Source organism: Corvus moneduloides, chromosome 15, assembly GCF_009650955.1.
Source record: "Corvus moneduloides isolate bCorMon1 chromosome 15, bCorMon1.pri, whole genome shotgun sequence".
NCBI classification, from domain to species: Eukaryota; Metazoa; Chordata; class Aves; order Passeriformes; family Corvidae; genus Corvus; species Corvus moneduloides.
Window position 1 is genome coordinate 9,228,023 of NC_045490.1, and position 27,473 is coordinate 9,255,495.

The 27,473-nt window shown below is 43.1% G+C and overlaps 1 long non-coding RNA gene across 2 annotated transcripts; it reads left to right on the top strand.

The window, feature by feature from the left end:
- Nucleotides 1-238: 238 nt before the first annotated feature.
- LOC116451617 lies at nucleotides 239-27,473 on the top strand. Of its 2 annotated transcripts, none has more exons than XR_004243255.1 (3): nucleotides 239-396; nucleotides 19,815-23,312; nucleotides 27,149-27,473. It is a non-coding gene; the product is annotated as an uncharacterized LOC116451617 (long non-coding RNA). The 2 variants fall into 2 exon arrangements; XR_004243254.1 differs by lacking the exon at nucleotides 239-396 and adding an exon at nucleotides 13,755-13,836.

Sequence of the window (27,473 nt, forward strand, 5' to 3'; positions counted from 1 at the left end):
CAGCAGCATTAGTCACCTCCATACCAAGGCCCTTGGAGCTGTTTGCTGTTTGTGAAATGTTGCGAGGCGTGTTTGGTTTCTATTGGTGACATAAATCAATCTCACTGCTTTGGCACTACTTCTCCAGAACAAAGAATTCCCAGAAAAAGGGAACCCCACTGTTGGGTTGTATAATATGAATGTGTGATCCTGTTGGCTAAATGGTATTTCCAATACTGAATTTTTTTTCTGCAGGATGCAACCAGGATTCTAATGAAAACAACACATGGAAGACCTCAGGATAAGCCCCAGTGTCTGCTGTAGAGTACATAGCTCTGGTCTGAGTCCTAAAGCAAATACAGATGCATCTAAAACAACCATCAAAGGAAAAAAAAAGTGAGGCAAGAAGGAAAGTCTGTAAGTGCCTGCAGATTAATGTCTGTCTTGTCCAGGTTGTGGGATTAAATTCCAAGCCTTGCATATGAAGAAGCAACATCTAGCAACAGGAATGGGAGTGTGTCCGGAGAAGGGCAATGGAGCTGGGAAAGGGTCTGGAGCACAAGTCTGATGAGGAGCAGCTGAGGGAACTGAGGGGGCTCAGCCTGGAGAAAAAGAGGCTCAAAGGGGACCTTCCTGCTCTCCACAACTCCCTGATAGGAGGGTGCAGCCAGGTGGGAATTGGGCTCTTCTCCCATGTAATGAGAGATAGGACAAGATAAAATGGACTCAAATTGCACCAGGGGACAGTTAGATTGGATATTAGGGAAAATTTCTTTGTGGAAAGAGTGGTCAAGCATCAGAACGTGCTGATCAGGGAAGTGGTGGAATCACTGTCCATGGAAGTGTTCAAAATATTTGTAAATGTGACACTTGGGGACATGGTTTAGTGGTGGCCCTGGCAGTGCTGGGTTAATGGCTGGACTCGATGATCTCAGAGGGCTTTTCCAACCTTTATGACCCTGTGATTCTGTAAGCTGAACATACAAGTGGCCATGGAGGGAGTGGTGGGTGTTGCTTTTCCAGCTGAGAACAGAGAGGAGCTGCTGTTCCCTGGGGCTGGGGAGAGCTTCTTCCCATCCCCGTTTTGTTGGCTGATGAACCACAGAGAATTGCATGAACCTTCAAATAGCCAACCCCAGAGCCCTCCTGCATCTTGGTGCATTGAACAGCTCCCAGCAGAGAGGTGAATTCTGAGCACCAGAACTAAAATGAGAAGAAACCAAAGCCTCCATTCCTCAAACCAGAGCTCTCAGTCCGGAGGTATGTAAGGAGCAGCCTGTTTCTCCTACTGTGAAGGCTGAGGCAGCCCTGGGATAAGGTCTCCACTAACACCATTAAAATATTTTGACAGACTTTAAAGCAAAATTTCTGAAGGGAAAAATTCTTTCTTTCAGGTTAGATCACACAAGTGACAAACATTTTTTCTCAGCTATAAAGCTGAATATTTCCTGTAGTTTTTTGACAGGCAAATTCTATACTGATCATGACAGAATACAAATAGAATAGGTGATAGAATACAAATATCCAGAAACATGTCCAGGCAGACAGATTAGAAAAAAACATGATTTTGAGGGGGGTAATGTACTCAATGGAGAAACTAATGACTGAGCAGAAGAATACCTCAAGAAGAAAGTTTAAAAGCAAATCCTTAACATGGCAGAAACCTTCCAGCCCAGTTTCACACTGGTCAGTGTGCTGGTGGAACACATACCCCATCCCTGCTCCAGCAACATCCTCCCAGATTGCTAATATGAGATTAATTATATCTTTTGGGTCTGATTCCTGCAATTTTTTCAGAGGGGAGCACTAAAGAACTGTAAGTGGACAGGAAATCATTTGTTTGGGAGGTTGGGGTTGGTTTTTGTTTCTGCCTGAAAATCTCTCTGGCAATGTATGAAGTACATTTCCATTGACATTAGCCATTCAGCACATTCTTATGAGATTTCATCTTGCCTTGTGATATTTGCCAGTTTGTTCCATGGAAAACTATTTTGGGGCACACTGTAGTAATACCCAAGAATTCAGAACATGGATTTCAACATCCCCCAGTTGGAAGAATCTTGGAGTGACAGCAGAGCTGTTTTCCAGTCTACACAGTAAGCAGCACTGCTATCCTCCAGGCAACACCTCCCTGCATCCAGCCTTGTTCTGAATCAATGTGCAGAGCAGAACAGACCTCCATGAATTCTGATTTCTCTGAGTGTATTTTCAACTTTTTCCAGTTTCCCATGAAACCCAAAATAAAATAAAAGTACCCAAAAGAAAATAAAAGAGCAAGTGATTTACTGAATCCCTGAGGCATCAACCTTTGGAGACACACCTGAGAAGGGATGAAGAAGCCATCCAAGGATCAGGAGTCAATGCCATGAAATTCAGTATTTTTTGGGAACGAGTCTGAAAAAAACATAGAGCTGAGTACTGAGTTTAGCACATTGGGATTTATCAGGGTACAGTCACTGGCACCTGGAGCAGATCCCGGTATGGATATGCCAGGGCAGGACCAGGGCTCTGTGGACTTAGGAATGAGGTGCAGGTGGGCAGCACCCCCCATGTCACCAACACCACCAGAAAGTGACAAAAAAATGTACCTTTTTCAAATCTCTCAGAAGAGACATTGTCTCCTCTGATATCTAAATCTATGAGAGTCAGGCATTCAAATCCTGAGGATTTTCTAATGCCCCACAGTGTATGTGTGTACTTTCTGACCAGATTTTGAATATCTGAAATAACTAAATATTAAGAGCAGGGAAGTAGAATGAATAGAGACATCCTCGCCTCATCAAAATCCCTCCTGTGCCTCTTCTACCCAAGAGCTTTACCACCATATAGCTGCTCTTTTCTTTAAAAAAAAAAAAATCTGTTCCCATATTTAGGTTCATCTCTTCCTGTGAATCATACTCAGATGATTTTTGAGGACCTTTCATTCTCTCTCTGCTTTACATGTTAATCCAAATCTCCTTTCCTAATTAAAGTTTTATTCTACAAGAGTCTTTAACATTCATTTCTAAGTGGCAAAATCAAATCCAGCTCCTCTTGATAAGGAAAACCCATTCCCGGTTGATTGACAAGTGTAATTAAATACCAATATTTTCTTTTAATTGCTAGATTATTACCAAGACAGCAACTTCAGGGATTATGAGGGATGCACAGGGAAATGACACCTAAAAGCTGAGCTGCACAACTATTTCAGCTTTGCTGCTTTCCCTTTCCCAGAAGGGAGTTTATCTGCTTAATGTTACCTGGAGGAGCAGGGTATGGGCAGGCTCTGAGCTCTGATCACACATGATTAAGGCCATTGACCTTTCTGTGCTTAACTATGGTTGGAAAAGACCTCAAAGATCATCAAGTCCAACTGTTCCCCCCAGCACTGCCAAGTCCACCACTGACCCATGTCCCCAAGCACCACCTCCACACACGGACATCTATATGGTTAGGATTCCCCTTTCTACTCCCTTCAGCTACAGCCCCACTGAGCTGGCTGGGCCTTGGAGCATTTTCAATTTGCTGAGATACAAGATGTGAGCAGCCAAGCTGTGCCAAGCCTTGGTGTAGATATATCTCTCTTTGCACTGAAAATTGCAATTAATAACCAAGAGAGGGCAGGATGGAAATTGCATTATGACAAACATCCCATCCACGTTCCTGGGGCTTCTCCATATTACAGTGCCCTGCACTGTTGCAATACGGTGTTCATCTCTGGAGAAAGTGGAAAAACCTGCTTATGGGTCTATTGCACCACTGTGTGTGCCAATAACCATTATCTTCCCAAATCGAATGTCTAGAGAAAACAGGGTGGATGTTACAGGCCAGGGATTCTCTAATTAATTCCAACTTCATTTGCCATGAATCACTGCTTATTTCAGTTGCAGTCTGCAACTGAAACATGTACATATGTGAAGCCTTATTTTCAAGGATTTATTCTTGCCACTGGTTTTAATAAATTATTGGTGAATAGTAGGCAACTACAACTTTTTTTATTTTCCAGGTAGTAACATTAACTTTGGTAAATTGTCATTACAGAAAATAACCTAACCATAACAAAAGAGGCTAATAGTTTTTTCTTTCAACAATCAACTAAGCCCTTCCCCTGTTGTACCAATCTCATCTGTGAAATATGAGTCAGACCCTGTTTTTCTAAGAAAAATAGAGGAACAGAGCTGATTCACATGAAAAGTATCATGGTAATGATCTTGGTGACAGGATAAAGCCCCGAGAGCCAAGTCAGATAAACTTCCCTAGCAAGACCTTCTGCTGTCCTCCATAAACCAGATAATCTGTGCTCAGATAGGAAAGCTACTAAATAACTCTTTCAAAGAGCAATTTCATCCCAACACTCCTTATCTTGACAGAGATGTTGTCATGATGCCAAATTACTCATCACAGCCTATTAAGATGTCAAAGCTGGAAGTTCTCTTTAATTTGTTTATGCATCTTAGGAAACTGTTTATGGTTTCCCATCTGTTAAAGAAGTACTATTTAATATGTATTAACAGGGCTGTAATTTTCATATGGTCTCTGCCATGGCTTTGGTGGTATGGATGGGTGAGATACATTGAGGTGACTCTGATCACTGATCAAAGAGATGGAGGGCCCTTGATACCTTGCCCAGGCTTCTTTCTGACCAGTCAATTAAAACATCAAGTTTTGATGTTCATTGTTCATGAGTTCACTGGAGCAGGACCAGTACTGATCACTAAAAGCAAAAAAGCTTGGCCGTCTGACAGGTTCAACCCAATATGGGCTGGCAGAGGAAATGTCCAAAAATACCATTCCCTTAAACACAACTGTGAGATCTACATAATTTTTTACACACTTATTTGAAGGACAACTTAACCAGAGATTTTCAGTTATGATTCTCACTGGGCGCCTTCATCAAATTTGCATCAACATTAGTATGTAACTGTGATTAGGTAATTATTTAATCTTTTCTTGATTTTCACAAATGAATTCAATGCTGGCAAACAATTCAGATACTCAAATATTGCAAAACTAAATGGTCTCCTACCCTTCTTCTGAAATCCTAACATGGCCATAACTCTGGGCAGTTTCTCCGTGTTAGTATTACCCACAGCTCAGTCCTCTTTGTCAAGCAAACACCACAGGTCAGAAGTGCTCATGAGAGTATTAAGTCACAAAAGCGTAAGATAAAATCAAAATCACTGGCCATCAATAGTTTCTACCAAGGGCAGTAGCACATGCAGTGCAATGTGAGGGATTCCAGCTATAACACTCCCATTAAATTGAACAAAAGACATGAGACTGACTCTCCACATACATCACAGGCCTTATGTTGGTCCAGAGGCTCAAAATTCAGCTTTCAATTCAGGTGATTTATTTTATGATTTATATTCCCCATCCCATAATTCCATTAATGTGCCGTTGTTTTTCTGTTTCATACGCACTCTGGGTTGAGCTGTTGAGTATTTTGGAGTATGAGCATATGTGACATGCTAATGGGATGATCTTCATACAACCAAGCTGCTCTTCCTTTTTTCAACAGATTTGATTATTCCTTCTCCAGTACTTAAAACTTCCTTTTCATTGCCAAGAAGAGATTGGCTTCAGCATCTCAAGATCCTTTTTCTCACCCAACTTTCCCTGTTTCACTGGTTCCTCAGCTGGCACCTGGGGTGGAGGGTCCCAGAGGATCATGCTGGCTCATGGGCAGCTGCGTCCCCCTCCCTCACCACGGAGCCAAACCCACCTTGCAACCTCCAGACGAAGGAAATGTGCACATGTGGATGGGAAGAGGGTTATCCCCACCGAGTGGGATCAAACCTGAGCTCTGGCTCAGTGCTTCGAGCAGTGAGTGTGTGGGAGTGGTATCTGATCTGCTAATTAGGGTCAATTGTTTCATTTCCAACATCCTGTTATTTTACCTGCGTGCTGATTTACTGATGTAAAAATTTGGGTTGGCAGGTGGAGTCTTCCTTGTTGCTGGTAACTGCCAGAAAGCAAGGTGCCTTGTTTCTGGTTTTAAGAGGCTTTTTGTTTTTCTTTCCATGGATACTCTTTTCTTTTTGAATATACTTTCCCCTCCTTGTGGCTTTTTTCTTTGCAATTCCTATATTTTCCTTTTTTTTTTCCCTAATCTCTGACTTTGGAACGTTTCCATATTTGACTGTCACTGGTATTTAAACAATTTCCTAATCTCTAGGATTTCCTTTCTTCTGTAAATCACCTTTAAAAACCCAGCAATCCCTTGTTATTTCCCATTTCATTTTCATTGTTTCATCTATGACAAGCAGCATTCAATCCAGAGAGCATGTAAGACCAATTTCAATTCCTGCATGAAAAAAATCCCAACATTTTTTCAAGGCTGAAGCAGGATTTTTGCCAGAGGGAGTATTTGTTCTCTCTATTAACAAGGTGACATGGTGCCAGTTTGGTCTAATTTCATGTGGGGCCAGGAAGGATTCATTGAAATGGCTGCAATATTCATTCAGCATTTCTTTCAGAGAGTGTCCTAAATAAACTGAGAGCTGCGTGATGTCCACGGAGCTGTTTCCTTCCTTCCAGGGATATAGGAGGACTGTGCTTATTCTCACAGGTAACAACAAAAGAGACCATCTGCTTGGCTATTTTATAATCAGCTTATTTATCTGCATGTGGGCACTGCAGGAGGCTTCAAACCTGCCCCCTGACGCCCATGGCTGGAGGGAAGCCGCAGTGGCTGCGCGTTTTTTGGGGCAGGGACCAGACACCTGGTGGGTTCTTGGGGTGTCCTGTGCAGGGTCAGGAGTTGGACTTCAGTGATCCTTGTGGGTCCCTCCCAATTCTATGTTTCTGTGATTCTGTGGTCTGCCCCTGAGCAAGTCCCCATGAGCAGCCCTTTTGGCTGCACTCCAAGCTGCTGTTATTTACACGCATCATGATGTGCAAAAATCCAGCTGAAAGCCAAAAGGGCAACAGGTGGGGCAAGAAATCAGCCAAGTGGGCATTGCACAGGGGAGAGACGAGGGCAATGGGTTCTCTTGGCAATTTGCTGCCTTCAGCCTTCAGAGGTGGAAGGAGTCCAGCAGTGACAGTAATTGCAGTAATCAAAGTAAATCACATCTTGCCACTTGCCTACATGACATTTTTCTCCCTGTACATGGGAACAGAAATGAATTTTCTGGTTGTGTGTGAAGACAACATTTCAAAGATTTTACAGAAGGATTACTTACACATTTCAGCTTTCAGTGCTGGAAAAGGAAATTCAGGCTTTTTTGTCAAATTTTGAAGAAGGCTGTGGAGAGCGTAAGTCAGAGCAAAAATGGACCCCATGTACATCGGATTGGTGATATCCTTAAATGAGCAATTGTGCTTTGAAGTGCAGTAAGAAAATAGAGATTTTTATCTCAATGAAGTAGGAAGATAATTGCACTCAGAAGCTTTAATCAGCATGCTTTGGATTTAAGCAGATACACAGGGCAAATCTGTGAAAGATGAATTATTTATTTTGGGCACACTAAAACTTTGTCTCTTAAAGGTCATCAAACTTTCAACAGAGTTGACAAAGTCTGCTGCATATGTGAATGAGATTAATCTTCTCATTAGTGAGAGGCAACATTTTCTTTTGAACTTGATATGCCTGGTAGGGGAACAAAAAAACCACAGAACCAAATCATTTATGGAAAAGTACAGCTGAAGAGCATCTGTTCATCTTACAGCAGTGGTTCTGCCCAATTGCTCAAAAAAAATTAAACTGGAAACCTTAGAGCAAAATAATATGTTCTCTCCAGCAGGCACAAATATTTGACATATCTATCATTCTTAACAGGATTATAAAATTAAAAGCCACCCCAATCAAGCAGCATTTATCAATTAGTGTGATGTCCCTGTAGTGGCTATGGGATTTTGGTGTCAAAGGCAATAAAAGAGTCATTTACACCCTGTACCAGAAATCAGCAGTGAATAAAGAAGAAAGAAATGCCATCATTCATAATTGACTTCAATGAGACTGCTCACATGGGTGAGCCTGAACGCACGCAGGAACAGCTTAAAATGATTTACCATACTTTGCATTTAAATCAGACATGAGTCAAAACTGGGCTCCCAGCTTGAATTTATCCATCTGGATCCTGATCACTGGGGCCAAATTTTTATTTCTGAGGTTATGTTGCATTTCAGACAGCACAAGATGGTTGTCTGCAGAGGCCTGGGACCACGGTTACACTGCCAGTCCTCCCGGTTGGAATTTCCAGGGGAATTCCACACGAGTGAACTCGATGCGTGCCCATGTGCCAAATGGGTTTATAGGCAAAGGCAACTTAGACTCTTCCAGGCCACCACAGGAAATCAATGGAAAAACTAAAGAAACAAACTGCATTATTAATGGAGATAAATGGTAAGATGAAGGGTCATGCACAGTTAAAATACTGTGTTGTTCCGTGGAGGAGGTCTCCAGTGGGCACACTGTAATATGGGACCACAGACGGGAAAATTGGGCAGCTGAACGTATGTGAATATTAAAACTCAGAGATTCTTGTAGGATAGGAAAAATGCACTTGAGATCCCAGCAGTCACTCAGATGCCACACTGAGTTAATGACACAGACTTGAGTTGATTTTTACTCTTGGAGCGGGGGCAGGATAAAATTAATAGTTACTTTTGTGACTTTAATAAGAGCACAGAGAGTTCCTTGTGCTCAGCAAACACAAACATTTTAACAATCAATACCTTTTTTTTTATTTAATCACCCTTACTACCTCAGAGCATGGCATACACGTTTCAGTGTGAGCTTCTCTCTACTCAGGGAAGTATTTGAAGATGCACAAAAGTCCCTTTTTTAGTCAAGAAGTGAGTGAAATAAAAAGTCTCAACCATGAGCCAGCTTGTCTTTCATAAATAGCTGCTTTGTAATAGTTTCTTGAATGTAATTGCACAAAAAATGCTGCAGCAATTTCAAAAACCTGTATCCAACCTAAGTGCTGCCATACAGACAGCTTTGTCTGAAATCCAGCCTTCTAAGAGGAATAGGTCACAGAAGTTTTTGGATTTCAACTTAAATGAAAAGCCCTTGGGCACTTCATTTGCAACAATATAGTTTAGTCAGGGAAAAACCTAATCAAAGAACAGCAACAGCCTGAGCACCCCAGAGCCAGGTCAAGTCAGGCTGGTGTCAGCTTGTGATGGTGTGATGCAGTCTGGGGACTTACACACATTCTGATGACTTAAACTAGCCTCAAAATGACAAAGCTGGGAGAGCTGGAGCATCATTTCCAATGGAAAACTGGTCTGAAAGTTGGATACTGAGCACTCTCCAACCTGGAAATCCCCCAGCTCCATGGCAGGGCATCAGGCAGGGATCTCCCTCACCTCTTACCTGTCCCATGACTATCCAGATCTATTTTCAGCACAAACCTAGCACAGAAATCCTCCAATTCAACTCTGGGATGCTGTGCATCTACCAGGACCACAGCAGTAACTAAAAAAGGGAAAGGTCTGCTGCCTACTATCCCAGTATGGTGGCTTTTGCATGGTGAGGGCTGAGCAAAGTGAGGCTGTGTTCTGTGCAGGGATTCTCTTTCTCAAGAGAAGATCATAGCCAAACTACCCTGGGAAGAAAAGGGCCTTTGAACAATGTACTTAATAAAATTCTAAATTTAAATTTGAACACACACACAAATCATTTCTGGATGTTTATTTCATTTCACATTGGGAAAATCCCCCTTCCTTTGGTTGGAATTATTACCTTTTAATGGATACCAGAAGATTTACTCACTGACATAATTTCTCCCAGGATTTTTCTTCCTTTGTGGGTCCATAGTGTTTCCCTGTTTTGCTCTTCCCAGGAACATGCCCTGTATTCAGTGGGACAAACAACTTGGTGATTTCTGCAGTTCCCGAAATTTCCAGCCAGGCTGGAGTAGGCAGGGATTTTAGACTGGAGATTAGAACTAAAATAGAGTGACAAACAAAGGAGTAAGAGCTAAATGGTTGATATTATTAGCAATTTCTTTGCTATAAGGCACTGCACGTAACAGAGAGTGACTTTATGATTTCTTGGCAGTTTGGAGGTGCCACATTTGGGATGTCTGATGTTCCTCTCTTAAAAAGAAAAGACAAACGGGTGTGAAAATCAGTGGACTGGGGTGACATACAATTCATGATTTCTGGTTGTGTTTTTAGCACAGGGAAATGTGTCACGTTCCTGGTGTGGGCATGCAGATCCCCCACGTTGGAGAAGACGCTCAGCTCTGGGTAGGGGCTGGGAGCAGGATGCAGTAACACAGTCCCTACGCCAACAAGGGGCTGAGCTGGGAAGCCACACTGACTTAATTTATTGCATGGAGGAAGGTCTGGAAAGTGGAAAATTACCCAAGACTGAACAAAGAGGCTCATCTGTAGCCATGGGGACACACAGAGGGGCCGAGCACCACCCAGGACGACTCAGTCAGAAGGAAGGACACACAGAGGAGCTGCTGTAGAGGGGGAGCTGGCTCTGCTGTCACTGGGGACCCAGCATGGTTAAAGCATGCTGAGCTGGGCAGGGACAGAAACTTCCAGCTGTTCTACAGAGAAGTTATAAGATGTAGGATAAATGTCTTGGACAGCCCTAGATGGGTTTGACCCCTATGACTACAATGCGTGCATCTGTAGTGCCATATCTAGGCAGCATAAGGCTGCTCAAATTTACCTCAGCCTCACAAATGACAGCTGTGGGGAGCAAAAGCAACCAAGAGAAGCAGAGGCAGATATGAGAAGCCTGGTGTAACAGCCAGGACCTCTTGTTTCCTTTCATTTAAGTGAAGTAACTCTCTTAAATCCCATCCTCACCTGTCTCATGGAACAGAAAGGACAATCCCATTTTCTCTTTAAAAAATAGTCTAATACCTTAACCCTTATCTTGGTGCCCTGGTCAACCCCAACAATGTTATAGGATTTCATTGGGTTGCTGGAACTATTTTATTTGTTACTGGTAAATCAGACTTTGGTTTACCAAAGACTTAGTGCTCCACTTACTACCTGTTACCATCTGTCTGACACAACATTTTTTTAATCAAGAAATTATTTTTAAATCACTTTTTGCTCAAGGCTGTCATTGCTTAAGAGAGGCAGTTTGCAAATACATTGCAGTTTCAAACAGTTGAAAAGCTGGCAACAGGAGATTAACACTCTGTAAAGATGAGTAAATGTTTGGGAACCTGTTAAAATGATAGGAAATGAGGAATTGTGAAGACATGCCCCAGTAGAATCCTGAAATTTGTTCATAGTCTCCTTTCATCCATTTTAGTGAAGCCTCACTGTGTCGTGAACCCTTCTGCACTTGCACAGAGCCCCACTGTGGAGGGAGAAATTAATTTTTATGGAATAGGAACCAATTCCCAGCCCTGCTTTGAAGTCAGCCGCTCTGAGTACATCCACAGAAGCAGCTTCCATGGCCAGCATCCCTGCAAGCCATTAGAGCACTTGGGATCTGGAGATAATCTTCACTGCCCAGACCCACTCCCGGCTTCAGGAAGACTATGCAAACATCATCTGGTTGATTTTATCTGCTCATTTTCACTTAAGGGGTGCAAGAAAAGAGGACACCAAAAAAAAGCCTTTCAAAACCTTTCTCTTTTTTGGTGTGGCTACTGTCAGAGCCTTACATAAAACGGTATCAGCCTACATAGAAATCTCAGGCATATATTATATTTTGCATATATGTTATGGAGAACAGCAGCCAAATTTCTACTCTCTGCCAAGCTGATGTAAATCTGATTTTCTGTAACTAAACTGTAGGAGAAAGAAAAATTCTTTGCATGAATGAGCTTTATTTACACAGGCAAATAGTGATAGGACAAGGGGGAACAGTTTTAAACTAAAAGAGGGGAGATTTAGATTAGATGTTAGGAGGAAATTCTTCCCTTTGAGGGTGGAGAGGCTCTGGCCCAGGTTACTCAGAGAAGCTGTGGCTGCCTCATCCCTGAAACTGTCCAAGGCCAGGCTGGATGTGGATTGGGGCAATATGGTTTAGTGGAAGGTGTCCCTGCAGTGCTGGGTGCAGGGGAGAAGGCAGTGCTGTTCCTGCAGCTCCATTTCTAGGAGATACATCCCAAAAGTAGACAAGGAAAGCTGAGGGAAGGGAGGGCACTGCAGCCTGCTCATATCAAAGGGATCTATGAAACTTGGAGACCAACACAAGAACCCCTGCCAGGACTGTGATGTCTCCAAAATGACCAGGGTTAGTTGGCTTAGTCCATAACCCACAACACAGCTCCTTGTCCCGTCTACAAGGCACCAGGATCTCCCCACGGCTTCAGGGAGCCGGCAGCCTGGCTGTCAGAGGAGGTGCATTGGCGGAAGGACCACATTTGAAACATATTTCCTGGAAAATGATGATTCCCAAATGGTCTCAAAAGCCTGGAGAAGCTCCCACTCCCACCTCTCCTGTTCTGACAGTGCTCTCGGGCTTCAGCATGGGCAGCACAGGATGCTGAGCTCCAGTACCTCTTTGCAGGAGCAGGATGATCCCAGGGGAGGAAGCAGGCTGGGGGCAGGTCCAAGTGGGGATGTGGGACAGACCAGTGGGACCATACAGCAGAGAAGCCCATGTTTGTAGCACAGCTGCCGAGACGCCTCCTCGCTGCGAAGGTGACAGGGAGGAATCCACAGCAGACACATACATCTTTCTGCTGGAGCATTCCATGTCTTTTCTCAGGCACTGTGACTAATTATGAGAATTTAAAAAACAAAACAAAAAAAATTTCACAGATTTTGCCAGAAGATGTTAGACATAAAAAAAAGGCAACCTACCAGGGGACAATTCACACGACTGACCAGTAAAACCTGGTAAACAGCTGTGCCTTAGCATCTGTACTGTGGAGTCAGACTCTGCAAAAAGGAGTAAATGACCAGGATAGAAACTGCCAATAGATCCTCTAGTCAAGCCTAGGCCATGCTCCAGGGAAGAAGGAAGCCAAGAGTCAGGCAGGCTCCTCTCCTCTCACAGGACAGAGAGTGGCTCAGGTTGGGATTGGTTAAAAGTGAAATTTCTACCACATCTGTCTAGAAAGGTTTTGAGTACAAATGCAGAGCTTCAAGCTCTCTTTGTTCCATCCCCCCTCTGCTGATACCTCCTAGATGGATCATCCTGGTGGGGACGTGGTGTTTTGACCTGCCACTAAAGCCATGGCAAGTGCCTGTAATGTTTTTATCTTAAATTACAGAAATGAATACTGGCATCAGTTTGCTTCTCGCATCTGCCCCTGTACGCAAGATGGAAGGGAGTCCAACGATGAGCACTTTAAGCAATCCCAGAAGATGCTCCTTACTTGTAGGAAGCTTCATTGCTTCACTGGATCCTGGTCCAATTGCAATCAGTTACAGTTGTTTTTAATTTCTCAATCTGGAGTAATGAGATTAGACTAGATCCTGTGTTCTCAAACCCTTTGGTTGTACAGTGGAAATCTAGACTTCCTTAGCCTGATGGCTCAAAATCAAAAGACAACCAACTTCTTCATTTACTTTCACAGTTATTAAACCCATCTTATGACAGTTAGGATGTTGCGGTGGCTAAGTCCACTTTACACCCCCCAAGTTGCCTTAAAAGTGGTCTCTCCTTACAACACTGTGCTAGAAGGTTCTCCATTTGTCTAGATCCTGCTGGTCACTGGCCCTCTCCCCCTCCCATCCCTTTTCCCATTGGCCCCTGTTATGCCATTCAACCTCGCCTCTGCCCCCGAGCCCTCAGACCATTGGTTTTGGATGCTCTGCCCGCCTTTGGGAGTTTTCGGGATAAAAGTGGCTCGGGCTTTCCGTTGTTGTTCTTTCTTGCCTCTGTTGCCTTCGGGGTGTTTGAATTGCATGCAGAGAGCGCCTCCCGCCTCTGTGTCTCCGGTTCGTGCCCAGCCTGTGGCTGTGAGCGGCTGTTCGTGACCACCTGCGCAGGTGAGGTTGTGTGCACGCGTAGGTGCCAGGAGAGCGCCGCCTGAGCGCTCCACGAGGGACCCGGCAGGGACAAACGCGGCATCCATCCACTGAAGCCCTCACTTCTTTATTAGGGCAAGACTCCTCAATTTCTAATATTTATGCTTTGTTTTGCTACCAGGAAAATAGAGAAGAGAAGCTCATGGATCACTGGCTCCTACTGCCTTTATTTATAGACTAAGGCAAATACATATTTGCAGAACATACTGATGTGACTAAAAATGATCCATATCTTGCCCTCAAAGGGTTTCTTAATGCTGCCCTGAATGCCTGGATTTTTAGAAAGCCAATTGCAATTCCCACATGCTGAGGCTGCATCCTGGGTGATGCCACGTGTGGGGCAGCAGCATTGCTCCTGCACAGTTGGGATCCCAGGGATGCAGGGACTTTCTCAGTCACATCCCTCACAGCTCTGAGCTTTGCCAACACCTCTTAAAAGAAGGTATTTTTAAGCATCCAAAAGAGGTGAAGGCATATTTAGTCCCCACACACTTCTTTCTCTAATTACAAAAGTAATGAATGCCCTGTCTGTTGAGACAGAATGAAATTACTTAGCTGAAAACTGCACTTTAGGCCTATTTGAGGTGAGATGAATTAATTAAAACACCGAGTAAATCCAAACAACAAACATACACAGAATTCAACCCAAAGTGATCGGAAACAGCCAGTAAATAGCTTCTCATTAGCAGTGGGGAGGTTTTTTCTCAGACTTTTCTGAAATGGTTCTCAAAAATAGATTAATATATTCAAGTAACATATTAATGTTCACTTGGCAGTATTTCTAAAAAGAAGTATGAGTATTTCCAAAATCACCTATGTATTTTTTTCAGCATTTCCTAGAAGAAATAGTTTTAAGGATTTAAGTAAAATAAATAAATATTTCTTTTTCTTTCCTTTTGCAAAGGGAAAAAAAAAAAAAAGCCTAATCATTTGAAATGCCTGGAAACAATTTTTCAGTAATGTTTTAGATCTTTCAGCTAAAAGGAAAAGTTGCTATTATCTTCACTCTGTCTCTCTAGAGAATGTAATTTGATATCGTAGTTTTAAAACGTGGCTGAAGAACAAGCTACTGAGTTTGCCTCAACATCTCAGGTTTCATAAATCAGAGGAGACCCATAAAAAGGGACTTGGTGGTTTGCACAAGCTGTGAATCTGTCCCATTTTTGCTATAAATACGTGCACCAGAATGTCACATACACTTCCGCATGCTAATGGCAGTGTCATATTAATGCTGTGAAATCACACTTGTGAGACACAGATTTAAATGTTATTTGGTTAAAAGGATTTTAGAGCAGAGCACGTAAGTTTTGAAGCTTTTTTTGGCTGAAGGGATAAGGAAAATGGGACAGCCCTTACACTTTCATTTGTGACTCCTCTGTCAATAGTGACTGGCTGTGACTTATCACATAATACAGCTGGCAACTTCTCAAACCCCAGTGAAACCAACAGAGAAAATCACCATGAACATTTTGGGGCTGGAATTAGGATTTTTGGTAATGAATATTTTAAGCTCCTTTTGTAGCACTCATTCCCAGGGCAGAAATGGATTTAAAAGACAAGCTGGGGATCCTGATGGGCTCTGACATCACTTGAGCTGTCGTGCTCAGCAAAACCATCTAATTACATGAGTTCTAAAGTCCTGAAAAACCTGCAGTTTCCATGGGTTGATCTTAGGTGTTGATGCAAGTCTCTTCTTTAGATCATCTCTTGCTTTGCATTTTTCTGAAGTGCTTTTTGTTGTTCTATATTTTGATGTATTTAATTAATTAATCCACTAAAGTGCTGTCAGCTTCATGTCAGATGGAGCTCTGTTGTTGTGAGATGTGACTCAGTTGTGCTTCTGTGTCCATGAGCAGTGGTCGAGGCTGTCTGGCTGTCCAAATTTTGGCTGGTTTTCGTTATTCCTCTGATCCACTGATATACCTAGAGTGGATCTTGGAGTTGGCCTCTCCCACAGAGTTGCTGATTGCTTTGGTAAACCTGCATTGGCCCCAAAGGAGAGACTGTATCTGATATCTCACAGGCTTTGCCTTCAATCTCTAATTTTACCAACTGTTATGCCATTTTACATCATCATCATTAAGTTCCTTCTTTTATTTTTTTCCCCACTTTGTGGGCTTGAAATTAAGCACCTAAATTGATATATGGGCTTTTAAAGGCATGGCCTGATTTTCAGAGACCTAAGTACTGCAATCTCCATTACTTTTCACTTTAGCACTCTGAAAATGAGTGGCCAAGGCCCCTTACTCTGTATTGCTCTCTTGTCTTATTTAGGAGTGAAAGCAATTGAGAAAGGAAATATCTGTCTACTTGCATAACAAAAACTAGTGCAAGTAACTTCACCATATCTGCACTGATCCTTCCATATTGCATACATAACCCACATTTACCACATTTGCATGGATTTTTCTGTGCCTAAAGCTCTGCACAGCTCCCAAGCCCAGTGCCTGCTTGCTGCAGGTAGGAAATAGTAGGAAAGAGCATTCAGGCTCATGAGCCTGCATGCCCCAGTCCCCCTGATAGCCCAGAGCTATTGCTCTGTCACAACATGTCACCATAAAATAGCAACGGAACGACTGGGAGTGGGCGAGGTGTTTATGACTTCTGAGCCTCAAACAAGACCAGAAAAAGAAAATGAACTCAAAATAGAGCTTGAGATGCTCCTCCTGCAGAGATGGGGAGATGTTCCTCCCTGCAATGTGGGGAGTCATCCAAATGTTGAGGAAGAGACCCTGCACAAATCTTTAAGGTGGAACTAATCTCATGTTTCCACTCTGTAATCTAGGACCATTAAATATTTATACTGTTGGAATAAGCACAAAGAAAAATTAATACCTGTTCAAATGAAAGGATCAAGCTAGGATGGATGCTAAAAGCAAAAGAGAACAAAATAATCAAGATGGATTTTCTTTCTCTTTTTATTCTCAGCTCTCCTTCTGCTAATGTGTTATTTCACCCTCAATACCTCCGACAGTACCAGCTGCTTTGATCCCTAAGGCTTATTTGCTCCTAAGTCAGCAAGTTTTGCAATAGCTTAAATAAACTTGGAAAGGTTCAAAGCCCAACAGGAGAGAGAAAACATACTTTTAAAAGACATAAAGTCAGGAAGGCATGTGTTACTTAATGACTTTCCTGGAGGCATTATCTCTTCTTCCCCCACGCTCTTCCTCCTCATCTACCTTCCTTCTGTTTTCTGGCTTAAATTAGACTATAAGATCTTCTGGAAGTGAACACATCCTTCCTATGCAATGGGCCATGATCTTCACTGGAGCCCCTGGTAGTACTGGGACTCATTTTCCATCTGCTGTCAAGGGTACTTTTTTGGTCCATTAACAAATAGCAAAACAAAGAAAGCAAAAAAGACCAGTTTACACATGATGAATTAATTCCCATCTCCACACTGCTCATTTCTTGTCTCCAGACACTCCTTTTAAAACACAACAGGTATTTTCTGTGCATGCCAGTGTAGTGGACAGGCTGTGGACAATCAGAACAAGTTATGGAAACTGCAAGAACCACTTCTATACACAGTGTAATTTATTACCTGTTGCAATCTGCTGGTGGCAGGATTATGTCTGTCACAGGCTGAAAGGAGGACTGAGGAGGTGCCATATGAGGAGAATATCACACATGTTAGTGTCCTAAAGCTGCAATTGTAAAAAGCAACTGAGTGTAGGTGTGGGGAAGGAGGAACAAAGGCACTAGAGATGAATTGGTTTTCTTTGAACGTAATGAGGGATTTTGTCTGTGACAGCAGTGAGATTAAGGCCATGTTTTACCTTGAGTTGTGGCCCCTTTTCACCCTCTTTTGGATAGTGATGCAAATACTGCACTTCCATATATTGCAGACTTCTGCCTTTCTCCAGGCTTTCTCAGAAGTTGAATGCTGAGGACATAACCAGACAGCTTTGCCAGGCTCCTGGGACTTCAAATGCCTCAAGCAAGGCTGCACAATCTTAAAACACAAATTCTCCAACATTGCCAAACTTAGCAAAATGCCCAGGGAGGGTTAATGCTGTGAGAAAGTCAGGACTGTAACTTTCCCACTTAATGAAGGGAAAAAAAAAGAGTTGAACATTGTGTTTGCTGCCAGTACTCAAGCCTGGCTTAAGCTGCTGTCCACTTTATCTCCTACCCTGCACACAGTGGCAGAGGGACGGGCCAGGCTGGACTGGTGGCACCAAAATTTATTCACAGTGTCACCAGTTGGGCAGCAAGATGCCATAATCTCCCCAAGCCCCTCACCAACCTCTGCACAACAGGCTCCACTCTTCTTCCAGAATTTTGGAAATCTGGTAGACATTAAAATAAATTCTACTCATTTTCTCACTAGCAAATCCAGGAAAATTCTTTGTTTCATTTCCTGGCAGAACATGGTTTGTCAAATTATAATTGTTTGCATTTCAAGTAAACTGGTTTTATGGAGAGAGTTTGCTCTTATTCCTGAAGGATGATGGCGTCTTCCCGTCTCCTTGTTGCTTGAGGAGAGTGGGGAGTCTATGTCACCTCATCTGGCATCCAGCATTTTGCCACGTAGCCCACACACATTGCTGGCTACTGCTGATTCATTTCAAATATAACTTCTGCTCATCCAGTTTGCATAAAGGAAAAACACTGATGCACAAAGCTTTGGCAGGCAGGGCAGGGAGAGAGACGGGGAGACCAAACACAAAAAGACACAAACCTTTTCAAAATCTACAGAAAATTTGGTGTATTCATATCTATCCCTGCTACACCCACTAAGGGAACAGTCACAAGTCCATCTGAAATCATTACAGTCATGTCCCCATGTGCAACCTGTCAGGGGGTTGGAACTAGGTGATCTTTTAGGTCCTTTCCAACCCAAGCCATTCTATGATTCTATTCACAAGCATCTTCATCAAAACAGCCTCTAATTAACAACCTTCTGCACATAAAAGTCTGTCCAACTCTCTTCTAGAAGCAATTCCTGGAGCTGATCTTAATCCAAAGCCTTCCAGCAGTAGAAAGTTACTGTGTATTAGAACCACATGTAGATCATGTCCAAAAATGGACATGGGAACAGCAAACATTCACATTCAACCAGTAGCCACCAACTTTGTTATAAATATTTATATAGGAAAACAGGCACAAAAACATTGTTTACTGCACAGCAAAGCACTCAAAATTAAGGGTTTTTTTTTTAAGTGCATATATAGCATTTGTTAGCTGAAAATCTGTTCTCGAAGTGACAAATCCTGGGTTTAGTTCCAGTCAGACAGTTTGATTCTCCTGAAGTGAACTCAAGGACTCCACATCTTTGCTAGCAGCAAAAACAAGCTCTCATGGTCCACTCCCAGCAGTGGCCAAGTAAATGCACTAAAGGCTCCCAGCACATCTATTAAGTCAAAATCTGACTGCACAGCTCCAGCTTCACCCAGTCTCATTCTTTGGTTTACACTACATTCACATCACAGTTCTTCAGAGCAGACCAAAAGATCTTCATTGGCTGGACCATACCCTTTCTGATATTTTCATGAGGTGATGGTGCAGAAAATAATGGTCCAGAACAGAAAAGGAGCCAGAGCCAGCAGACACTTCCCAGCTTGCATATTTTCCATGTGCATTGCACAGCCTGGCTGCTGGAGCCAACTTCTGGGGCAAACACAGCTCCTCGGGATCCTGTTGCTTCTGGTTTGTGCCACAAGTTTTCCCTCAGGCCAGGGCATTTTGGGTGTAGCTGCCTCCCTTCCTTTGCTGCAGGGCAGGAGGAAAAAGCCTGAGGACCCAGCTTCTGATTCCAGATTTGTAACGGAGCTGGAGATCAGTCAGTGGGATGGCAGGAATGGGCACCACCCCAATGACACAGAGTCAAGAATAAATTATTCCTCATGTCTGTGGGCTTTGTTGGTTCTCTCCCTTTTCTCAGTCTGTTGGTGAGATAGAGAACTTTGTAAATTTGTGTTGGGATTTTTTTCCAGGATCCTCAAGGAGAAGAGATTGGGCAGCAGATATGATCAGCCTGCCATCCGTCAACCAACTGAGGGAGACTAAGGATTAGTGATCAACCCACAGATGGACAGTTGTTCCTTGAACCATCAACATTTTTCATCTTTTGTGCAGCAAGATGCTTTGGCAGATCCCAGTTTTACCTCCCCAAGCAAAGGACGTGGGTGCATGCTAAAGCAAGGGGTTGAAGCAGCCTGTCCTGTGGGGACAGGGATGTGCTTACAGTCACAGCCAGGGTGACCTGGACAATGCCCTGGAGAATGAGGTGAATCAAGAAATTAGACTTCAATACCGACAAAATTAATGGAGAAGGGAATATTTTTTAACCCTTCATTCATGACAACACAGTGCTTTTTAATGGATGGGTCTCCCCCTGAACACAGTTCCCAGGAAACAGCCAAATGAACTCAGTGCTTGGAAAGAGAGGGGAGAACACTGATGAACATCTGATCTCACATAGGGACTGGCTAAAACTTTTTTCCAATGGAGAAAACAATGAACTGTAAAGAACATAAAATAAGCTGCAGATGATCAAATCTGGAATATTTCACATTATATGTAGGAGAAAAGGTTTGCTAAAGGATTTAACCTTTCCTTAGTATCCTGTCCTACCTACTTACTTTCTCTATTTCCTTCGGATTTCATAATCTGATAATTTTCCTATTTTGGATGCAAAGAAAGAAATAATAGTCACTTAGGGAAAACTGTATCAAACATGGGAGAGGATTTTTTTCACTTCTGCTGCTTAATAACTTTAGGAATGTGGGTAAAACTATTTCTTTCTCTACTTCTGTTGCATTTTGACACATGTAGATTGCAGAGCTCCATTCGCCCTGTTCCCCAGCATCTTTTTAAACTGCATGAACTTAAGGCAAGCTTTATTTTGAGACACCCCCAAAACAGTGTTGTATACTGACTGGCATGGGATTAGGTCATGCTTTGAACAGCTCTTGAGACCCTCAAGCCAGAATAATACCACAAATCTGAAGCATCACCAGTCAGTTACCCTTCCTAATCCTGCTGTGAGTGTGGGATTTGGAAGACTTGCGCAGAAAAAACCTTTGAGCATCCAAAAGCAGCATGTAGGAAGGAAAGGAAGAGCAGGAACACATACAAAGGTAGAAAAGAGAAAAAGAAGCTGATATTTCTTAAAGACAACCAAAAAACCTTTCTTCAGAGGGTATCCAAGAGAAAGGCACCCAAGGAGGCACTGGGCAGGATAGGAGCAAGCCACAGACTGCCTCCTTTCTGTCAGAGGCAGCAGGGCCTGGAAGGAAAGGGAGCCCCTCATAGCATGCTTGGAAGTTAAACCCATAGGATTAATTCCCACCCATGTAAGAACCAGCTCCCTCTCTCTCCTTGCATAACTGTAGGGAGTTTTTCTATCAGAAATACATACTAATCCTCAATATTGCTAGTCAAAGGATGGTCTTAGAGTAAGGAAAGAGCTCAAATTAAACTCGGCTCCCAGCCTAAGCCAAACCTTGGGCAGAGGGACTGCATCCACTGGATGCCACTGCTCAGCCTAACTCCTGGGGACCACCCCCTGTAATCCCTCAGAGCAAACTCAAAGCTTTATCCTTGTCCCACATGGCTGTGGCCCACCAGCACCCACTTGACCGCCCCAAATGCTCCTCACAGACAAAAAGGGGAAGGCTCTTGCATTCCCCTCCCCACAGATCTTAGTGGCAGTGGCAGAGTGGGAGCCACAGGGAAACATTCAGTGTGTGCCTTCAAAGTGAAGTGTACAGTTGCTGGGTAATTCAGTAACTCTTGGCCTGATTCCTGACAAATGTGATCTGGCCAAGTCCTTCCATGGTGTAACAATATGTTAATGAAAGAATTATAATCAACCAGCTCTCAGGTTGTCTCCTTTATTTTATAGTAGAATCTGGTAATAGACACAATTACATGTAGATTAACCTTTGGCATAGCTTCAGCATGAAAACAACATACCAAGGCCAAATTTTACTCCAATATATCTATTGCCCTGCCTGTGTTTCTATTTATTTTGCTTGGACTGACAAACTTTAATTCAAAGAATATAATTACAGCATAACTTGCTGCTAGGTTTTTTCAAGGCTATAGTATTCATTTGAAGGGAAAGTAAGTTTACTTCTCATTGAGTTTAACTATGAAGGTTAATTTTCTTTGAGTTAAAGGAGTTCGGTTTTTGACTTGATTTCTATGCATTTGGGGCAACCAGCACAGCTGTGAAAACATAATTGTTCTTAAAAATTTCGGGATGCTCATCCTCATTTTCAAAATTGCTCGCTCTTTTGTGTGCTTTCCTAATTTCAGCTTGCTGAAGCGGCCGCTGATTAGCAACCACAGGTGCAATCCTTCTGGACTGTTCGCTACCTCCAGCTCGAGCATTTCCAACCACATTCTGCATTGCAGAAAATAGAGACAAAAAGCTGATCTGTTAAAATAGCAGAGGGACCAGCTAGAGAAGCAGGGAGAGTTATTTGCCCCATCAGAGTCAAGGGAAATTTACCCTTACATCAGCAGGAGAGGGAGCAGGGAGATGCAGAGGACGTGCAGCTCTGTGGAACCCATGGTGTCAGGAAGTGAAAGACTGGCAGTAATCTGTTATTTATGAGCCATTAGTATAACTAATAATTGTACAGCAGCAGCATCCCCAGGACCTCACCCCTCTGCAGCCTTGGGACAGGACAGAGGCTTTTCTCTATGAATACACAGGGGTGAATTGATGCCCCCGTGCGGGTGTTTGAGGCTTTGGGGGACACACCAGTGAGGCACAGGGCAGTGTCCAGAGCTGTGGCTGTAATGAGCACATAAATCATCCCTAACGACCCCTGAGCCAGCCAGCCTGTGTGGGGGACAGCGAGCTGGCCCATGCCGCTGTGGCTGCTGGAGAAAGGCTTCGGGTTGCAATGAGCACAAACGGCTCTTTCACACGTCTCAGCAGATGTTACTCATTTTCTCCTCATCTGACTTTAAGATTTGGCTCCATTCTTTCCCTGTTCCCAAAGCCCATCAGTTGTCCTAGAAACCTTTCCCGGCTCGTCCATGGGCAGTGGGCTATCCTGGTGTTCAGCAGGGGCCGGCCCATCTGCAGGCATCCAACTCCTCCGAGTTCTCATCCGGATTGCTTCTGTCTTCCCTGCTGAACCTCGCCTCATCCACTGGCCATTTCCGCTGCTCCACTGCGCATGGTGTTATTCATCAAGGTGCTTGTCCTCCTGCACAGCCACGAGCTCTCCAACATACTTAAGGACATTTGCAAAATTTGGATGGAGGATAGGAATAGCAAGTGGGACCAGATGTTCACTGGGAAAGACTAACACTGCATCTCTGTAACACAGTGTCCAAGGCTCACCCCTGGACCACAGGAGGATGAAGAGCAGCCAGCAGGGACAGTGCAGCTGGTCCTGCAATGGAGATGCACAAGGGCATCATCTGCACAGCCCTGACAGCCACGCAGCTTTGCCTGAACAGTCATCCAGGTGAGTAGGAGTCTGTAATTCACAATTCACTTTCCCATAAACTATCTTTTAATTTCTTCTAAGGATCCCAGGGGAAAAAAAAAAAAAAAAAAAAAAAACAACCAAACAAAAAAGCCTCAATAGATGCTTCAAATTTTTTGCTATGTTGATACCTTAAGCTGTATGGCACTTTGTAAAGGGAAAAGTTAATATGAGCAAATTCTTAGAAATGGATTGCTGACAATACATTTGCGTGTGGTTTAGCTCAAATCTATATACCAGTTGTGCACCACACGACATAGGAGTCACTAACCAATCTATAACTCATGAAAAATAACATTCTCTATGGATTCTGCTTGTTATATTAAGCACACAGATCACCCAAAGTCACCTGTCACCACCAGCAGGAACTGACTTAAAATAAATCATCAGTGAGATCTGCTCAGACTGGTGAGCTCAGGGTGGGTGGAAAGAAGATCTGATTCTTCTTGGTTCAGGGAGCAAATGTTTGCCTGCGTTGGTACTTGGACCCCCCATGCTCTCATCAGCAAAGGGAGGGGACTTTCCTGGGCCTGCAGCATCCCCAAGCACATTCTCAGCAATCCACAATTCACAAGAAGTCTTGAGAGAAATAAACTCCACAGCATGGTGTGTGCATGGGAAAACAATTAAATGTAACACGGAAGGAGGAAACCATCCATACAAAGTACGTGTTTTACTTCAGCTCTAAGTTCTCCAGAGGCAAACTGAGAAAAGCCCTGGGATCCAAAGTAGTAAAATAAAATCAAACAGAACACAGTAATCAATATATAACTCAAGTTGCAGCAGACACGTTCACATGGAGGAAGATGCTTACAACAGTCCTTTTGTTATTGCTACACTCTTGTATGAATGAGAAAATACAGCTCAAGAATAGCTTCAGGTAATCAAACCCCAGCTGTTAGAACTAAAAGCCGTGTCCAACCAGTGATTTGTTTTTCTCTGGGAAGAGATCTGTGGTGATCCTCAACACAAGAAATGTGCCCACCAATTACTGGATTTATGAGCAAGCCTCCACGCCATCAGAAACCCTGCAAGCCACCAGTGAGGGACAGCACATCCCGCTTTCACCTGTGCCATATTTTAACAACGAAAACACTCAGCAATACCTTGTGGCTGTCATTTAAAGAAAAGTTGTGAATATTTCACAAGCAGGGTAGTAGATGTTGGCCATACTCCAACCCAGGAGGAGTAGGAATGCATGGAGGGTGAGAAGAGCCACATACAAGTTCAGAAAATTACCATGTGCAAATGTAACTGTTCTGCTCCAAAATCACCAGTTTTTGATGACAACCCTCAGCTCTGCTGTTGCCTACAGAAACTCAAAGAATCATAGAATCATTAAGGTTGGAAAAGACCTCCAAGGTCATTAAATCCAACCTTTGACTGAATACCCCCATGCTCACTAAACCATACTGCAAAGTGCCACATTTACTCATTTTTTTAACACTTTCAGGGATTTTGATTTCACCACTTCCCTGGGCAGCCTCTTCCAGTGTTTAAACACTCTTTCAGTGAAAAAATTTTTGCTGATATCCAACCTGAACCTCCCCTGGTGCAACTTGAGGCCATTTTCCCTTGTCCTGTCGCTGGTTGCCTGGGAGAAGAGACCAGTTCCCGCCTGGCCACGACCTCCTTTCCGGCAGTTCTGGAGTGCAGTCGGGTCTCCCATGAGCCTTCCTTTACTCAAGACTAAACAACCCCATCTCCCTCAGCCACTTCCTGCAGGGCTTGTGCCCCAGACCCTTCACCACTTGATCAGATCCCATCACCTTACCGCACCAAGGCCCATTTTTCTGCGGAAGCACTTCCCGCCAGCCCTGCGGGTGCGGCACCGGCAGCTGCAGCCCCAGGGCAGGGAAACGCTGCCAGCGCACTTGGTCTCTGAGCAAAATGAATTAAAAGGGAATGATTTCCCCAAACAGAGGCTGGGGGAAACCATCAGAAACAAATTAAAATCAAAACAACTTTTCAGCAGGAAACAATGGAACAGATGGAATAATATTTATTACTGGAAACTGCTAAATGTGCCAATTAATTTTGAAGGGGCTTAAGTGAATTAAGCACTTTTTTACTTAAAAAAATGAAGAAGAAGTCATGAATCGCAGCAATACCTTCAGCATTGTCAATGTATTTTTCTGGAGGTCTGTTCAGAAATCAAAGGAAAAAACAAATCTGAGAAGTCTCAAATTGGACAATAATACTTCTGTTGCATAAATAGTATCAGTGTCCCCATTACCATGCCTAGAAATATTAGGGGGAGGCAAAAATCAAACCACTGTTTCCACACGTGAAGTTGGTTATTTTTGCCTGAACCAGAAAAGCATTTGACGGGGGCCAAAATTAGCCATGATTTTGTGATGCTCTAAGCACAGAAAGATTTTCGAGTTCATTTGTATATTGAAAGTTGTACAGATGATTAAATGCTTAGACAGACCAGTGTGTAATCCAACCCTGTTACCACACAGAGATAGTATTATAGAAAGTAGGAAATTAGTGTGCATCTTTATTTGTTTATTTTAGCACAAGAACATGGAAGTCCTTTCCCACAAAAATGTGTAATGTTTTAAAAATATTCATTCCGCGCTAGGACATGGAGTAAAACACAAATAAAAAATCTGTAATAATCCAATTCAATTTTAGGAGCACTTAGGGTGAGGGTGTTTTAGTATTTTTACATGCTTGCTTAGAAGACTTTTATCCACATTGCTTCCTGCCAGAAAGAGAATTGAGAAGTGCCTTTCTGGTAAGGCTAGGAAATCAATTTAATTTTTCCAAAAGGAAATTAAAAATACTTCTCAGCACTGAAATTTGCCCATTGCAAATATTGATTTTGCAAAGGGACATTCTCCTTCACAAAACTATCCAGAAACATTCTGCTCAGCTCCACTTATCATCATTGCCTTCCCTTCCTTTCACATTTTATATAACACTTCATGTTTTCTTACGCAAAATTGTCATGTTCCTCCCAAAATAGTGCTATGTTTAGAGAGGTTATAAGGAGTTACTAATAAAATTGTGGTTATTTAAAGACTACAAGATAAATATGACACACACGCTTTCACAAATAGGAAGCAGCTGGAAGAAACTAACAGCATCAGGATTATGTGTAAAATCCATTTTCCTATCAAAAATTATGAAAACAGAAAAAAAAAACTGAGAAAAAGTCACTGTTTGCTTAAACTTAGTCTTATTGCTGCTGATTCTGGATATGGCTCGTACAAGAGACAAATTGCTTCATGTTTCCAGGCTTTGCTGCTCTGATCTCAGCAAGAAAGTTTCTGATTTCTTCCTTAGTAGCTTGAATGTATTTTCTTTGGCAGATCCATTGCAATTGTTAAAGTATTTTGTCCCTAAATGTGAGCAGGTTTTCTTTTCCCCGAAGTGGCCCAAACCCCTGAGATTTTGACCTGTTTATACATACTGAATAGTTGCTCAGTGGGAACTTTGGCTCCTTGAGGAACCTAAGATAACACTTTTCACACAAGAGCATGGTGGTAGTTGAGCTATCTCTGCACAGTCCTTCAACAGGAAATGAGGGGGGACACCTCCAAAAACTGATCCATCCTGAATGAGGTATTTGGGAGGGAAGGAGGGTAGCAGGACATAAGTTCAGTCTTAACTTGTTCATTCCCACCTGAAGACAGCCCTAAGTTCCAAACATTGCCATCATGCATCAGCCACAGGAGCCATCCTTGTGGAAAGGGTTAAAAAAAGCCCTCAAGTAATGAGACACGAGCTGCCTCAGGGCACTTCAGCTGTTGAAGTGCAGGTGTCACGTATGGAAACCTCACAAAACACAACCTTTTTCCTACCAGTACTAAAGCCCACAAGGAATTATTCTCACACTTACAACCAGATGCTGCAATCAACCGCACTCGGAGAATAGGGGGAAGGATCCAACTCATCTCTCAGTTTGGCTTTCCTCAGGCCAAGGACACTGGAGCCACTTCACACTCTGGGTGACACTGGCCATGCTGGAGCAGCAGCAAGGATGCCAAAGAAGGAGCTGCCCACCTGTCTCCTACAGAAAGAGGGAGCTCACTGAGCCAGTTTGCTCTTACTTAGGGACTCCACCAGCAGCCAAACCCATTTAGTCCTATCCCTTCCTTGCTTATTAAATATTTGACTATTAACTCTCAA